Source organism: Oncorhynchus clarkii, chromosome 16 (genome assembly GCF_045791955.1).
Source record: "Oncorhynchus clarkii lewisi isolate Uvic-CL-2024 chromosome 16, UVic_Ocla_1.0, whole genome shotgun sequence".
Classification (NCBI taxonomy): domain Eukaryota; kingdom Metazoa; phylum Chordata; class Actinopteri; order Salmoniformes; family Salmonidae; genus Oncorhynchus; species Oncorhynchus clarkii.
Window position 1 is genome coordinate 75262454 of NC_092162.1, and position 17841 is coordinate 75280294.

General features: G+C 44.6%; 1 protein-coding gene across 1 annotated transcript in view; it reads left to right on the forward strand.

Annotated features, from left to right (window-relative positions):
• Positions 1–10470: 10470 nt before the first annotated feature.
• Positions 10471–17841, forward strand: part of LOC139367803 (alpha-1,3-mannosyl-glycoprotein 4-beta-N-acetylglucosaminyltransferase C-like) — a 42849-nt gene continuing 35478 nt past the window's right edge. The window contains exon 1 of the mRNA XM_071106141.1: positions 10471–10712. The gene's annotated coding sequence lies outside the window, so the exon portion shown is untranslated. The remainder of the gene's footprint in view (positions 10713–17841) is intronic.

Here is a 17841-nt window from a genome sequence, read left to right on the forward strand (position 1 = left end):
GAGTTCCACATATCCCAAGTTTCCTTCCTCGGTCACATTACCTCAGGCATCCAAATGGACTCCGTAAAGGTCGAGGCATTTTATACACAACTTTGGTGCTGTGACAGCGCTTCTCCCTGTCCTAACCCGCAAGGCCCAGACCTGTTGTTGCTGGACTCCCGAGGCTGACAAGGCATTCATAGAGCTCAAGGGACGTTTCACCTCCGGACCCATCCTCGTTCATCCAGATCCTACTTGTCCCTTTGTGGTAGAGGTGGACGCCTCGGACACCGGAGCTGGTGCGGTCCTTTCACAGAGGAACAAGGAGGACAAGAAACTGCATCCCTGCCTCTTTCTCTCCAAGCGGGTTCTCGCCAGCGGAACGCAACTACGATGTAGGCAACTGGGAGCTCTTGGCAGTTAAGTGGGCCCTTGAGGGGTGGAGACACTGGTTGGAGGGGGCACCTTATCCTTTCGTGATTGGGACGGACCATAAGAACTTGGTCTCCATTCAAGAAGCCAAGAGGTTGAACGCTCGCCAGGCTAGGTAGGCTCTGTTTTTTTACAGGTACTAGCTTATAGCCCGGGATTCAAGAATCAGAAAGCAGATGCTCTGTCCCGCCAACACAATGTCTCTAACGAGGAGAGGGACTCCGAGCCCATCATCCCCAGCTCCCGCATTGTGGCCGCTGTGATATGGAGTTTTGAAACCAGGGTCCGACAAGCCCAGACCCAAGAACCTGACCCCGGCAGGGGACCCATTAACAGACTTTACGTTCCGATATCAGCCCAGTCCCGAGTACTACAATGGGGACACTCCTCTAAACGAACTGGGCATCCAGGGGTTAATCGGACACTGGAGTTCCTGAGGCGGAAATTCTGGTGGCCCAACATGATTGGGGATGTGAGATGCTTTGTTGCGGCCTGTTCCACCTGTGCCCAACCCAAGTTGTTTACATCTGTCTGGGTGATGAGGTGGGATGTGCTTCAACCTGAGGAGAACAGAGCAGAAACACAAGGCCAAGGGAGGAGAAATTAACCTCGCTGCTCAAAGTTCAGCGCTGGTTCAAGTTGCAGAGAACCACAACTACCTTTGTTAATGTTTGATCAAGTTGTCACCGATTTACTTTTAATTGATTGCTTCATTATTCAAAACATTTTCTTTATGAAACACTAGGGGAAAGTGACAAGAAAAAAGTTAGATTAGAGTAAAGTAAACGGAAAGTTAGGTTAAGTAAACAGACAGTTAGATTAGGGTTAAGTAAACAGACAGTTAGCTTAAGGACAAGTAAACAGACAGTTAGCTTAGGGTTAAGTAAACAGACAGTTAGCTTAAGGTTAAGTAAACAGACAGTTAGCTTAAGGACAAGTAAACAAACAGTTAGCTTAGAGTTAAGTAAACATACATTCAGTTTAGAGTTAAGTAAACAGACAGTTAGTTTAGGGTTAAGTAAATAGACAGTTAGTTTAAGGTTAAGTAAACAGACAGTTAGCTTAAGGACAAGTAAACAAACAGTTAGCTTAGAGTTAAGTAAACATACATTCAGTTTAGAGTTAAGTAAACAGACAGTTAGTTTAGGGTTAAGTAAATAGACAGTTAGTTTAGGGTTAAGTAAACATGCATTCTGTTTAGGGTTAAGTAAACAGACAGTTTAGGGTTAAGGAAACAGACAGTTCGTTTAGGGTTAAGTAAACAGACAGTTAGTTTAGGGTTAAGTAAACAGACATTCAGTTTAGGGTTAAGTAAACAGACATTCAGTTTAGGGTTAAGTAAACAGACAGTTAGTTTAGGGTTAATTAAACGGACAGTTAGTTTAGGGTTAAGTAAACAGACAGTTCGTTTAGGTTTAAGTAAACAGACAGTTAGTTTAGGGTTAAGTAAACAGACAGTTAGTTTAGGGTTAAGTAAACAGACAGTTAGTTTAGGGTTAAGTAAACAGGCAGTTAGTTTAGGGTTAAGTAAACAGACAGTTAGTTTAGGGTTAAGTAAAGAGACAGTTAGTTTAGGGTTAAGTAAACAGACAGTTAGTGATTTACAAGTAAAGGATTATGTCTGTGCAAAATACAATATATCACATAATGAGGGCCAGTCCTGACTCCCTGGATCACATAATGAGGGCCAGTCCTGACTCCCTGGTTCACATAATGAGGGCCAGTCCTGACTCCCTGGATCACATAATGAGAGCCAGTCCTGACTCCCTGGATCACATAATGAGGGCCAGTCCTGACTCCCTGGATCACATAATGAGGGCCAGTCCTGACTCCCTGGATCACATAATGAGGGCCAGTCCTGACTCCCTGGATCACATAATGAGGGCCAGTCCTGACTCCCTGGATCACATAATGAGGGCCAGTCCTGACTCCCTGGATCACATAATGAGGGCCAGTCCTGACTCCCTGGATCACATAATGAGGGCCAGTCCTGACTCCCTGGATCACATAATGAGGGCCAGTCCTGACTCCCTGGATCACATAATGAGGGCCAGTCCTGACTCCCTGGATCACATAATGAGGGCCAGTCCTGACTCCCTGGATCACATAATGAGGGCCAGTCCTGACTCCCTGGATCACATAATGAGGGCCAGTCCTGACTCCCTGGATCACATAATGAGGGCCAGTCCTGACTCCCTGGATCACATAATGAGGGCCAGTCCTGACTCCCTGGATCACATAATGAGGGCCAGTCCTGACTCCCTGGATCACATAATGAGGGCCAGTCCTGACTCCCTGGATCAACAGGTGACACATTGTTTTTTTATCCAGTCAAATCAAGTGTTATTTTTAATGACAGGCTTCTCATAGTGAAATGGCATCAAAAGTAAGAGATAAGAATAACAAATATTAACAAATAATGAAAGAGCAGCAGTAAATAACAATAGCGGGGTTATATACAGGGGGGACCGGTAGAGAGTCATGGTGCGGGGGCCCCGGTGTCGAGGTAATTGAGGTAATATAATAATTGAGGTAATATGTACATGTAGGTAGAGTTATTAAAGTGACTATGCATAGATAATAACAGAGTAGCAGCATAGAAGAGTGGGGGGGAGCATACTCCGAGCATGCACTGACCAACTGGCAAGTGTCTTCACTGACATTTTCAACCTCTCCCTGTCTGAGTCTGTAATACCAACATGTTTCAAGCAGACGACCATAGTCCCTGTGCCCAAGAACACTAAGGTAACCTGCCTAAATGGCTACCGACCCGTAGCACTCACATCTGTAGCCATGAAATGCTTTGAAAGGCTGGTCATGGCTCACATTAACACCATTATCCCAGAAACCCTAGACACACTCCAATTTGCATACCGCACCAACAGATCCACAGATGATGCAATCTTTATTGCACTCCACACTTCCCTTTCCCACATGGACAAAAGGAACACCTATGTGAGAATGCTATACATTGACTACAGCTCAGCGTTCAACACCATAGTACCCTCAAAGCTCATAACTAAGCCAAGGACCCTGGGACAAAACACCTCCCTCTGCAACTGGATTCTGGACTTCCTGACGGGGTGTAGTGGAGCAGGTTCAGAGCTGTATATAGTCTTCACATTGATTCTGTACTGGTACCCCCTGTATATAGCCTCCACATTGACTCTGTACCGGTACCCCCTGTATATAGCCTCCACATTGACTCTGTACCGGTACCCCCTGTATATAGTCTCCACATTGACTCTGTACCGGTACCCCCTGTATATAGCCTCCACAATGACTCTATACCGGTACCCCCTGTATATAGCCTCCACAATGACTCTATACCGGTACCCCCTGTATATAGCCTCCACATTGACTCTGTACTGGTACCCCCTGTATATAGCCTCCACATTGACTCTGTACCATAACACCCTGTATATAGCCTCCACATTGACTCTGTACCAGTACCCCCTGTATATAGCCTCCACATTGACTCTGTACCGGTACCCCCTGTATATAGCCTCCACATTGACTCTGTACTGGTACCCCCTGTATATAGCCTCCACATTGACTCTGTACCGGTACCCCCTGTATATAGCCTCCACATTGACTCTGTACTGGTACCCCCTGTATATAGCCTCCACATTGACTCTCTACTGGTACCCCCTGTATATAGCCTCCACATTGACTCTCTACTGGTACCCCCTGTATATAGCCTCCACATTGACTCTCTACTGGTACCCCCTGTATATAGCCTCCACATTGACTCTCTACTGGTACCCCCTGTATATAGTCTCCACATTGACTCTCTACTGGTACCCCCTGTATATAGCCTGCACATTGACTCTGTACTGGTACCCCCTGTATATAGTCTCCACATTGACTCTGTACCGGTACCCCCTGTATATAGTCTCCACATTGACTCTGTACCGGTACCCCCTGTATATAGCCTCCACATTGACTCTGTACCGGTACCCCCTGTATATAGCCTCCACATTGACTCTGTACCGGTACCCCCTGTATATAGCCTCCACATTGACTCTGTACCGGTACCCCCTGTATATAGCCTGCACATGGACTCTGTACTGGTACCCCCTGTATATAGTCTCCACATCGACTCTGTACCGGTACCCCCTGTATATAGCCTCCACATTGACTCTGTACCGGTACCCCCTGTATATAGCCTCCACATTGACTCTGTACTGGTACCCCCTGTATATAGCCTCCACATTGACTCTGTACCAGTACCCCCTGTATATAGCCTCCACATTGACTCTGTACCGGTACCCCCTGTATATAGCCTCCACATTAACTCTGTACCGGTACCCCCTGTATATAGCCTCCACATTGACTCTGTACCGGTACCCCCTGTATATAGCCTCCACATTGACTCTGTACCGGTACCCCCTGTATATAGCCTGCACATTGACTCTGTACTGGTACCCCCTGTATATAGTCTCCACATGGACTCTGTACCGGTACCCCCTGTATATAGCCTCCACATTGACTCTGTACCGGTACCCCCTGTATATAGCCTCCACATTGACTCTGTACTGTTACCCCCTGTATATAGCCTCCACATTGACTCTGTACCGGTACCCCCTGTATATAGCCTCCACATTGACTCTGTACCAGTACCCCCTGTATATAGCCTCCACATTGACTCTGTACCGGTACCCCCTGTATATAGCCTCCACATTGACTCTGTACCGGTACCCCCTGTATATAGCCTCCACATTGACTCTGTACCGTAATACCCTGTATATAGCCTCCACATTGACTCTGTACCGTAACACCCAGTATATAGCCTCCACATTGACTCTGTACCGTTACCCCCTGTATATAGCCTCCCCATTGAATCTGTACCGGTACCCCCTGTATATAACCTCCACATTGACTCTGTACCGTAATACCCTGTATATAGCCTCCACATTGACTCTGTACCGGTTCCCCTTGTATATAGCCTCCACATTTACTCTGTACCGGTACCCCCTGTATATAGCCTCCACATTGACTCTGTACCGGTACCCCCTGTATATAGCCTCCACATTGACTCTGTACCGGTACCCCCTGTATATAGCCTGCACATGGACTCTGTACTGGTACCCCCTGTATATAGTCTCCACATCGACTCTGTACCGGTACCCCCTGTATATAGCCTCCACATTGACTCTGTACCGGTACCCCCTGTATATAGCCTCCACATTGACTCTGTACTGGTACCCCCTGTATATAGCCTCCACATTGACTCTGTACCAGTACCCCCTGTATATAGCCTCCACATTGACTCTGTACCGGTACCCCCTGTATATAGCCTCCACATTGACTCTGTACCAGTACCCCCTGTATATAGCCTCCACATTGACTCTGTACCGGTACCCCCTGTATATAGCCTCCACATTAACTCTGTACCGGTACCCCCTGTATATAGCCTCCACATTGACTCTGTACCGGTACCCCCTGTATATAGCCTCCACATTGACTCTGTACCGGTACCCCCTGTATATAGCCTGCACATTGACTCTGTACTGGTACCCCCTGTATATAGTCTCCACATCGACTCTGTACCGGTACCCCCTGTATATAGCCTCCACATTGACTCTGTACCGGTACCCCCTGTATATAGCCTCCACATTGACTCTGTACTGTTACCCCCTGTATATAGCCTCCACATTGACTCTGTACCGGTACCCCCTGTATATAGCCTCCACATTGACTCTGTACCAGTACCCCCTGTATATAGCCTCCACATTGACTCTGTACCGGTACCCCCTGTATATAGCCTCCACATTGACTCTGTACCGGTACCCCCTGTATATAGCCTCCACATTGACTCTGTACCGTAATACCCTGTATATAGCCTCCACATTGACTCTGTACCGTAACACCCAGTATATAGCCTCCACATTGACTCTGTACCGTTACCCCCTGTATATAGCCTCCCCATTGAATCTGTACCGGTACCCCCTGTATATAACCTCCACATTGACTCTGTACCGTAATACCCTGTATATAGCCTCCACATTGACTCTGTACCGGTTCCCCTTGTATATAGCCTCCACATTTACTCTGTACCGGTACCCCCTGTATATAGCCTCCACATTGACTCTGTACCGTAACACCCTGTATATAGCCTCCACATTGACTCTGTACCGGTACCCCCTGTATATAGCCTCCACATTGACTCTGTACCGGTACCCCCTGTATATAGCCTCCACATTGACTCTGTACCGTAACACCCTGTATATAGCCTCCACATTGACTCTGTACCGTAACACCCTGTATATAGCCTCCACATTGACTCTGTACCGGTAACCCCTGTATATAGCCTCCACATTGACTCTGTACCGTAACACCCTGTATATAGCCTCCACATTGACTCTGTACCGGTTCCCCTTGTATATAGCCCCGCTATTGTTATTTACTGCTGATCTTTAATTATTTGTTATTCTTATCTCTTACTTTTTTCTTAATACTGCATTGTTGGTTAAGGGCCTGTAAGTAAGCATTTCACAGTCAGGTCTACTACACCTGTTGTATTCAGCATTTCACTGTGAGGTCTACTACTATTGTATTCAGCATTTCACTGTAAGGTCTACTACACCTGTTGTATTCAGCATTTCACTGTAAGGTCTACTACACCTGTTGTGTTCAGCATTTCACTGTAAGGTCTACCTGTTGTATTCAGCATTTCACTGTAAGGTCTACTACACCTGTTGTATTCAGCATTTCACTGTAAGGTCTACTACACCTGTTGTATTCAGCATTTCACTGTAAGGTCTACTACACCTGTTGTATTCAGCATTTCACTGTGAGGTCTACTACACCTGTTGTATTCAGCATTTCACTGTGAGGTCTACTACACCTGTTGTATTCTGCATTTCACTGTAAGGTCTACTACACCTGTTGTATTCAGCATTTCACTGTAAGGTCTACTACACCTGTTGTAGTAAGCATTTCACTGTAAGGTCTACTACACCTGTTGTATTCAGCATTTCACTGTGAGGTCTACTACACCTGTTGTATTCAGCATTTCACCGTGAAGTCTACTACACCTGTTGTATTCAGCATTTCACTGTGAGGTCTACTACTATTGTATTCAGCATTTCACTGTAAGGTCTACTACACCTGTTATATTCAGCATTTCACTGTAAGGTCTACTACACCTGTTGTATTCAGCATTTCACTGTAAGGTCTACTACACCTGTTGTATTCAGCATTTCACTGTGAGGTCTACTACACCTGTTGTATTCAGCATTTCACTGTAAGGTCTACTACACCTGTTGTATTCAGCATTTCACTGTAAGGTCTACTACACCTGATGTATTCAGCATTTCACTGTGAGGTCTACTACACCTGTTGTATTCAGCATTTCACTGTGAGGTCTACTACACCTGTTGTATTCAGCATTTCACTGTGAGGTCTACTACACCTGTTGTATTCAGCATTTCACTGTGAGGTCTACTACACCTGTTGTATTCAGCATTTCACTGTGAGGTCTACTACACCTGTTGTATTCAGCATTTCACTGTGAGGTCTACTACACCTGTTGTATTCAGCATTTCACTGTGAGGTCTACTACACCTGTTGTATTCAGCATTTCACTGTGAGGTCTACTACACCTGTTGTATTCTGCATTTCACTGTAAGGTCTACTACACCTGTTGTATTCAGCATTTCACTGTAAGGTCTACTACACCTGTTGTAGTAAGCATTTCACTGTAAGGTCTACTACACCTGTTGTATTCAGCATTTCACTGTGAGGTCTACTACACCTGTTGTATTCAGCATTTCACCGTGAAGTCTACTACACCTGTTGTATTCAACATTTCACTGTGAGGTCTACTACACCTGTTGTATTCAGCATTTCACTGTGAAGTCTACTACACCTGTTGTATTCAGCATTTCACTGTGAGGTCTACTACACCTGTTGTATTCAGCATTTCACTGTGAGGTCTACTACACCTGTTGTATTCAGCATTTCACTGTGAGGTCTACTACACCTGTTGTATTCAGCATTTCACCGTGAAGTCTACTACACCTGTTGTATTCAACATTTCACTGTGAGGTCTACTACACCTGTTGTATTCAGCATTTCACTGTGAGGTCTACTACACCTGTTGTATTCAGCATTTCACTGTGAGGTCTACTACACCTGTTGTATTCAGCATTTCACTGTGAAGTCTACTACACCTGTTGTATTCAGCATTTCACTGTGAGGTATACTACTGTTGTATTCAGCATTTCACTGTGAGGTATACTACTGTTGTATTCAGCATTTCATTGTAAGGTATACTACTGTTGTATTTGGCGCATGTGACAAATACCATTTGATTTCCTTCCAGAGTGACATCAGGGATTACAAAAATCTCTGAAACTGGAAACACTCTGAGAATTCTCTTCGGAGGTAATGCGGTCAGCATTTCATTGTGAGGTATTCTATGTCAGGTGAACAAAAGGACTTGAGTTCCTGTATGTTATTACTATCACAATATGAGTAGTTAATCATGAAACATACACCCCCGCCCTTCCTCTTCCTGGAGAGATATTTATTCCTGTCTGCGTGATGAACTGAAAACCCAAAAGGCTGTGTCTCCGACAGTATGTCCCGAGAGAGTATGTTACACATTTTTTTTGTATTTATTTCACCTTTATTTAACCAGGTAGGCTAGTTGAGAACACCTTTATTTAACCAGGTAGGCTAGTTGAGATCACCTTTATTTAACCAGGTAGGCTAGTTGAGAACACCTTTATTTAACCAGGTAGGCCAGTTGAGAACACCTTCATTTAACCAGGTAGGCCAGTTGAGAACACCTTAATTTAACCAGGTAGGCCAGTTGAGATCACCTTTATTTAATAAACCAGGTTAGACTAGTTGAGAACAAGTTCTCATTTACAATTGCGACCTGGCCAAAATAAAGCAAAGCAGTTCGACACATACAACGACACAGAGTTACACATAGAGTAAAACAAACATACAGTCAATAATAAGTCTATATACAATGTGAGCAAATGAGGTGAGATAAGGGAGGTAAAGAAAAAAAAAATAGCCATCAGTTGCACATTAGACCCTGCTGCCTATATACATAGACTTGAAATCACTGGTCACTTTAATAAATCGAATACTAGTCACTTTAATAATGTTTACACATTTTGCATTACTCATCTCATATGTACATACTGTACTCTATTCTACTGTATCTTAGTCTATGCCGCTCTGACATTACTCATCTTATATGTATATACTGTATTCTATTCTACTGTATCTTAGTCTATGCCGCTCTGACATTACTCATCTCATATGTACATACTGTATTCTATTCTACTGGTTTTTGTCTATGCCGCCCCGACATCGCTCATCCAAATATTTATATATTCTTAATTTCATTCCTTTAGATTGTGTGTATTGTGTGTATTGTTGCGAAATTGTTAGATATTACTTGTTAGATATTACTGGACTGTTGGAGCTAGAAACACAAGCATTTCGCTACACCCACAATAACATCTGCTAAACACCTGCATATGACCAATAAAATGTATGTATTTTGGGGGCTGCTGAGGGGAGAATGGCTCATAATAATGTAGCAAATGTAATGGCATCAAACACCTTGAAACTATGTGTTTGATTTATTTGATACCATTCCACTAATTCAGCTCCAGTCATTACCATTCTAAAATTTGAATAGTCCTCCTAATTTCAAGTGTCAAAACAAGCAATTATAGTGTAGAAAATCATTGTACCGTCTAAACCACTGTGAAATATATTTTCCATAACCAAAAGTATAGTATTTTCAGCTCTTTGAATCTGGTGTACAAAACCGAAAGTAAAAGATAGGGGAAAATGCACATAATGCACATCTACAGCTTCGGCTTCTTAGACTTGCGTTCAACGAGAATGATAGATCTATAACACACATTTCTATGTGAATTTGGTCGTGTGGCCCAAAAAAGTGACATATTTCAAATGGTTACAGTAAGGGTAGGTTTTGGGTATGAACGTCCCAGAGACCATTGATAGTACTTACCACCCACTCACAAACACCAGGAAGTACCGGGAGATATGAACCACCACAGTACCATTTATATTGCGAAGGGACCGACTAACTAACAGCAGCACTTGCTCTCATACCGCCGTCTGAGGAGAGAGTATATTGATGCCGGTGATAGAACGCGAAAAACGAACCGAAAGTTTTTTTTTAAATCTCTATTTTTTCTTCACAACCGTGTGTATAAAACACGTGAGTTTTGGTGTATTGGCCTGATGTGACAGCCGAGCTCCGTTCAGTGATTTAAAGACGTCACGCACACCGGCGACAGGTGGGTTTTAAACCAATCAATAACATGTAGTTCGTCTCATACTTAGTTTACCCATAATACTCACATTACAAACGAGTCTAGGCTACTGTTGATGTGCTAGCTAGACCATTAAACACTAGAAGGACCAAACTGGGGAGATTACAGCAACACTACTAGTTTATAGGCCTACTGTTAATCACAGGTCTGAACTCAGTGAAGGCTGAGACATTACAGTCTAGTTCTGAACACTGGGTGTTTTACATGTGTGTCCCAGATACACATTAAAAGCTCAGATATGGGGCTTTTGTGATTTTGTGTCACTGATTTATTTATTATTATTTAATGTCAAAAGTGGAATTGTGTTTTTAGAAATGTTTACACATTAATTCAAAAGGAAAAGCTGAAATGTCAAGAGTCAATAAGTATTCATCTCGTAATGGATAATGTGGAAATGTAGCAAGTTGAGGTGACTAAACTGCTTGGAGTAACCCTGGATTGTAAACTATCATGGTCAAAACAACAGTAGCTACGAGGGGTAACGTCTGTCCATAATAAAGCGCTGCTCTGCCTTCTTAACAGCACTATCAACAAGACAGGTCCTACAGGTCCTAGTTTCTGCCTTCTTAACAACACTATCAATAAGGCAGGTCCTACAAGCCCTAGTTTCTACCTTCTGCACGGCTGGCTCAGAACAGGGCAGCATGGCAGCACGGCTGGCTCAGAACAGGGCAGCACGGCTGGCTCAGAACAGGGCAGCACAGCAGCACGGCTGACTCAGAACAGGGCAGCACGGCTGGCTCAGAACAGGGCAGCATGGCAGCACGGCTGGCTCAGAACAGGGCAGCACAGCAGCACGGCTGACTCAGAACAGGGCAGCACGGCTGGCTCAGAACAGGGCAGCATGGCAGCACGGCAGGCTCAGAACAGGGCAGCACGGCAGCACGGTTGTCTCAGAACAGGGCAGCACGGCAGCACGGCTGGCTCAGAACAGGGCAGCACGGCAGCACGGCTGGCTCAGAACAGGGCAGCACGGCAGCACGGCAGCACGGCTGGCTCAGAACAGGGCAGCACGGCAGCACGGCTGGCCCTTAAATGTACACGAAGAGCTAACGTTAATGACATGCATGCAAATCTCTCCTGGCTGAAAGTGGAGGAGAGATTGACTTCATCACTACTTCATCACTATTTGTGAGAGGTATTGACATGTTGAAAGCACCAAGCTGTCTGTTTAAATACTAGCACACAGCTCAGACACCCAGACATGCCACCAGAGGTCTCTTCACAGTCCCCAAGTCCAGAACAGACTATGGGAGGCACCCAGTACTACATAGAGCCATGACTACATGGAACTCTATTCCACAGTACTACATAGAGCCATGACTACATGGAACTCTATTCCACAGAACTACATAGAGCCATGACTACATGGAACTCTATTCCACAGTACTACATAGAGCCACGACTACATGGAACTCTATTCCACAGTACTACATAGAGCCATGACTACATGGAACTCTATTCCACAGTACTACATAGAGCCACGACTACATGGAACTCTATTCCACAGTACTACATAGAGCCATGACTACATGGAACTCTATTCCACAGTACTACATAGAGCCATGACTACATGGAACTCTATTCCACAGTACTACATAGAGCCATGACTACATGGAACTCTATTCCACAGTACTACATAGAGCCACGACTACATGGAACTCTATTCCACAGTACTACATAGAGCCATGACTACATGGAACTCTATTCCACAGTACTACATAGAGCCACGACTACATGGAACTCTATTCCACAGTACTACATAGAGCCATGACTACATGGAACTCTATTCCACAGTACTACATAGAGCCACGACTACATGGAACTCTATTCCACAGTACTACATAGAGCCACGACTACATGGAACTCTATTCCACAGTACTACATAGAGCCATGACTACATGGAACTCTATTCCACAGTACTACATAGAGCCATGACTACATGGAACTCTATTCCACAGTACTACATAGAGCCACGACTACATGGAACTCTATTCCACAGTACTACATAGAGCCACGACTACATGGAACTCTATTCCACAGTACTACATAGAGCCATGACTACATGGAACTCTATTCCACAGTACTACATGGAGCCATGACTACATGGAACTCTATTCCACAGTACTACATAGAGCCATGACTACATGGAACTCTATTCCACAGTACTACATAGAGCCATGACTACATGGAACTCTATTCCACATCAGGTAACTGATGCAGCAGTAGAATCAGATTTTTAAAAACAGATAAAAATACACCTTATAGAACAGCGGGGACTGTGAAGCAACACAGACACAGGCACAGACACATGCACACACATGGATTTTGTGTTGTAGATCTGTGGTAGTGGAGTATGGGCCTAAGGGTACACACTTAATGTGTTGTAAATTCTGTAATGAATGTATTGTAATGGTTTTAAAATTGTAGTACGGGTGAGACAAAACCAGGGCCTGTAGTACCTGACTACACTACTGAACAGTAGAACAGGTGAGACAAAACCAGGGCCTGTAGGACCTGACTACACTACTGAACAGTAGAACAGGTGAGATAAAACCAGGGCCTGTAGGACCTGACTACACTACTGAACAGTAGAACAGGTGAGACAAAAGCAGGGCCTGTAGGACCTGACTACACTACTGAACAGTAGAACAGGTGAGACAAAACCAGGGCCTGTAGGACCTGACTACACTACTGAACAGTAGAACAGGTGAGACAAAACCAGGGCCTGTAGGACCTGCCTTGTTGATATTGTTGCTAAGAGGGTAGAAACTAGGACCTGTAGAACCTGTAGAACCTGCCTTGTTGATAGTGTTGTTAAGAGGGTAGAAACTAAGGCGTGTAGGACCTGCCTTATTGATAGTGTTGTTAAGAAGGTAGGAACTAGGGCTTGTAGGACCTGCCTTGTTGATAGTGTTGTTAAGAAGGTAGAAACTAGGGCCTGTAGGACCTGCCTTGTTGATAGTGTTGCTAAGAGGGTAGAAACTAGGGCCTGTAGGACCTGCCTTGTTGATAGTGTTGTTAAGAAGGTAGGAACTAGGGCCTGTAGGACCTGCCTTGTTGATAGTGTTGTTAAGAAGGTAGAGCAGTGCTTCACTATAGACAGACTTCTCCCCATCTTAGCTACTGTTGTATCAATATGTTTTGACCATGATAGTTTACAATTCAGGGTTACTCCAAGCAGTTCAGTCACCTCAACTTGCTCAATTTCCACATTATTCATTACGAAATGTAGTTGTGGTTTAGGGTTTAGTGAATGATTTGTCAAAAAATACAATGCTTTTAGTTTTGGAAATATTTAGGACTAACTTATTCCTTGCTACACATTCCAAAACTAACTGCAGCTCTTTGTTAAGAACCAATTCTTATTTACAATGACTGCCTAGGAACAGTGGGTTAACTGCCTTGTTCAGGGGAACAGTGGGTTAACTGCCTTGTTCAGGGGAACAGTGGGTTAACTGCCTTGTTCAGGGGAACGGTGGGTTAACTGCCTTGTTCAGGGGAACAGTGGGTTAACTGCCTTGTTCAGGGGAACGGTGGGTTAACTGCCTTGTTCAGGGGAACAGTGGGTTAACTGCCTTGTTCAGGGGAACAGTGGGTTAACTGCCTTGTTCAGGGGAACAGTGGGTTAACTGCCTTGTTCAGGGGAACAGTGGGTTAACTGCCTTGCTCAGGGGAACAGTGGGTTAACTGCCTTGTTCAGGGGAACAGTGGGTTAACTGCCTTGTTCAGGGGAACGGTGGGTTAACTGCCTTGTTCAGGGGAACAGTGGGTTAACTGCCTTGTTCAGGGGAACAGTGGGTTAACTGCCTTGTTCAGGGGAACAGTGGGTTAACTGCCTTGTTCAGGGGAACAGTGGGTTAACTGCCTTGTTCAGGGGAACAGTGGGTTAACTGCCTTGTTCAGGGGAACAGTGGGTTAACTGCCTTGTTCAGGGGAACAGTGGGTTAACTGCCTTGTTCAGGGGAACAGTGGGTTAACTGCCTTGTTCAGGGGAACGGTGGGTTAACTGCCTTGTTCAGGGGAACAGTGGGTTAACTGCCTTGTTCAGGGGAACGGTGGGTTAACTGCCTTGTTCAGGGGAACAGTGGGTTAACTGCCTTGTTCAGGGGAACGGTGGGTTAACTGCCTTGTTCAGGGGAACAGTGGGTTAACTGCCTTGTTCAGGGGAACAGTGGGTTAACTGCCTTGTTCAGGGGAACAGTGGGTTAACTGCCTTGTTCAGGGGAACAGTGGGTTAACTGCCTTGTTCAGGGGAACAGTGGGTTAACTGCCTTGTTCAGGGGAACAGTGGGTTAACTGCCTTGTTCAGGGGAACGGTGGGTTAACTGCCTTGTTCAGGGGAACAGTGGGTTAACTGCCTTGTTCAGGGGAACAGTGGGTTAACTGCCTTGTTCAGGGAACGTTGGATTAACTGCCTTGTTCAGGGGCAGAACGACAGATGTGCACCTTGTCAGCTTGGTTATTCAAACTTGCAACCTTTCGGTTACTAGTCAAAACGCTCTAACCACTGGGCTACCCTGCCGCTTGTTGAGTGTCTTTCCCTATAATAAGCATGTTGAAATTCTGTCAATTTGTTTACTGTGAAATATCATTGTATCTGGTCAAACACCATTTTTCCCAGAAGTTTACTAAGGGTTGGTAATAGGCTGACTGGTCGGCTATTTGTTTACTTTAGCTTCCCTCCAGGCAACAAATGATCTAATCATTATGGTAGGAGACTATAACACATTGTTAAGTACCTCAATGGACCGTAAAGGAAATCACTCTACAAACTATCATCACCCTGCCCTTAAGGAAATCACTCTACAAACTATCATCACCCTGCCCTTAAGGAAATCACTCTACAAACTATCACCACCCTGCCCTTAAGGAAATCACTCTACAAACTATCATCACCCTGCCCTTAAGGAAATCCCTCTACAAACTATCATCACCCTACCCTTAAGGAAATCCCTCTACAAACTATCATCACCCTGCCCTTAAGGAAATCACTCTACAAACTATCATCACCCTGCCCTTAAGGAAATCCCTCTACAAACTATCATCACACTGCCCTTAAGGAAATCACAAATATTATGGACACATTAGAAATAGTGGATATTTGGAGACGAAAAAAACCCTGACCTAGTGAGATATACATGGAGGAGACTTAATCAAGCTAGTCGTCTTGACTACATTCTTGTCTCTTTCTCTCTTGCATCAAAAGTTAAAAAGGTTTTAATAGGAGACAGAATGCGATCGCATCATCATCATCTAATTGGCATTCACATAACTCTTATAGAATTTCCACGTGGATGGGGAAAGGTCCTCAGATCCTCAAAAAGTTCTACAGCTGCACCATCGAGAGCATCACTGCCTGGTATGGCAACTGCTCGTCCTCCGACCGCAAGGCACTGCAGAGGGTAGTGCGTACGGCCCAGTACATCACTGGGGTCTAGCTTGCTGCCATCCAGGACCTCTATACCAGGCGGTGTCAGAGGAAGGCCCTAAAAATTGTCAGACTCCAGCCACCCCAGTCATAGACTTCTCTGCTACCACACGGCAAGCGGTACCGGAGCGCCAAGTCTAGATCCAAGAGGCTTTTAAAAGAGGCTTTTAAACAGCTTCTTCCCCCAATCCATGAGACTCCTGAACATCTAATCAAATGGCTACCCAGACTTTGTGCATTGCCCCCCCTCCTCTTTTACACTGCTGCTACTCTCTGTTATTATATATGCATAGTCACTTTAATAACCCTACCTACATATACAGTTGATGTTGGAAGTTTACATACACTTAGATTGGAGTCATTAAAACTCGTTTTTCAACCACTCCACAAATTTCTTGTTAACAAACTATAGTTTTGGCTAGTCTGTTAGGACATCTACTTTGTGTATGACACAAGTCATTTTTCCAACAATTGTTTACAGACAGATTATTTCACTTATAATTCACTGTATCACAATTCCAGTGGGTCAGAAGTTTACATACACTAAGTTGACTGTGGCTTTAAACAGCTTGGAAAATTCAAGAAAATTATGTCATGGCTGTAGAAGCTTCTGATAGGCTAATTGACATAATTTGAGTCAATTGGAGGTGTACCTGTGGATGTATTTCAAGGCCTACCTTCAAACTCAGTGCCTCTTTGCTTGACATCATGGGAAAATCAAAAGAAATCAGCCAAGACCTCAGAAAAAAATTGTAGACCTCCACAAGTCTTGTTCATCCTTGGGAGCAATTTCCAAACGCCTGAAGACACCACGTTCATCTGTACAAACAATAGTACACAAGTATAAACACCATGGGACCACGCAGCCGTCATACCGCTCAGGAAGAAGATGCGTTCTGTCTCCTAGAGATGAATGTACTTTGGGGCGAAATGTGCAAATCAATCCCAGAATAACAGCAAAGGACCTTGTGAAGATGCTGGAGGAAACAGGTCCAAAAGTATCTATATCCACAGTAAAACTAGTCCTATATCGACATAACCTGAAAGGCCGCTCAGCAAGGACGAAGCCACTGCTCCTAAACCGACATAAAAAAAAGCCAGACTACGGTTTGCAACTGCAAATGGGGACAAAGATCGTACTTTTTGGAGAAATGTCCTCTGGTCTGATGAAACAAAAATATAACTTTTTGGCCATAATGTTTGGAGGAAAAAGAGTGATGGTCACAAGCGGAAGAACACCATCCCAACCGTGTAGCACGGGGGTGGCAGCATCATGTTGTGGGGGTGCTTTGCTGCAGGAGGGACTGGTGCACTTCACAAAATAGATGGCATCATGAGGGAGGAAAATTATGTGGATATATTGAAGCAACATCTCAAGATATCAGTTAAAGCTTGGTTGCAAATGGGTCTTCCAAATGGACAATGACCCCTAGCATACTTCCATAGTTGTGTCAAAATGGCTTAAGGACAACAAAGTCAAGGTATTGGAGTGGCCATCACAAAGCCCTGACCTCAATCCTAGAGAAAATTTGTGGGCAGAACTGAAAAAGCGTGTGCGAGCAAGCAGGCCTACAAACCTGACTCAGTTACACCAGCTCTGTCAGGGGGAATGGGCCAAAATTCACCCAACTTATTGTGGGAAGTTTGTGGAAGGCTACCCGA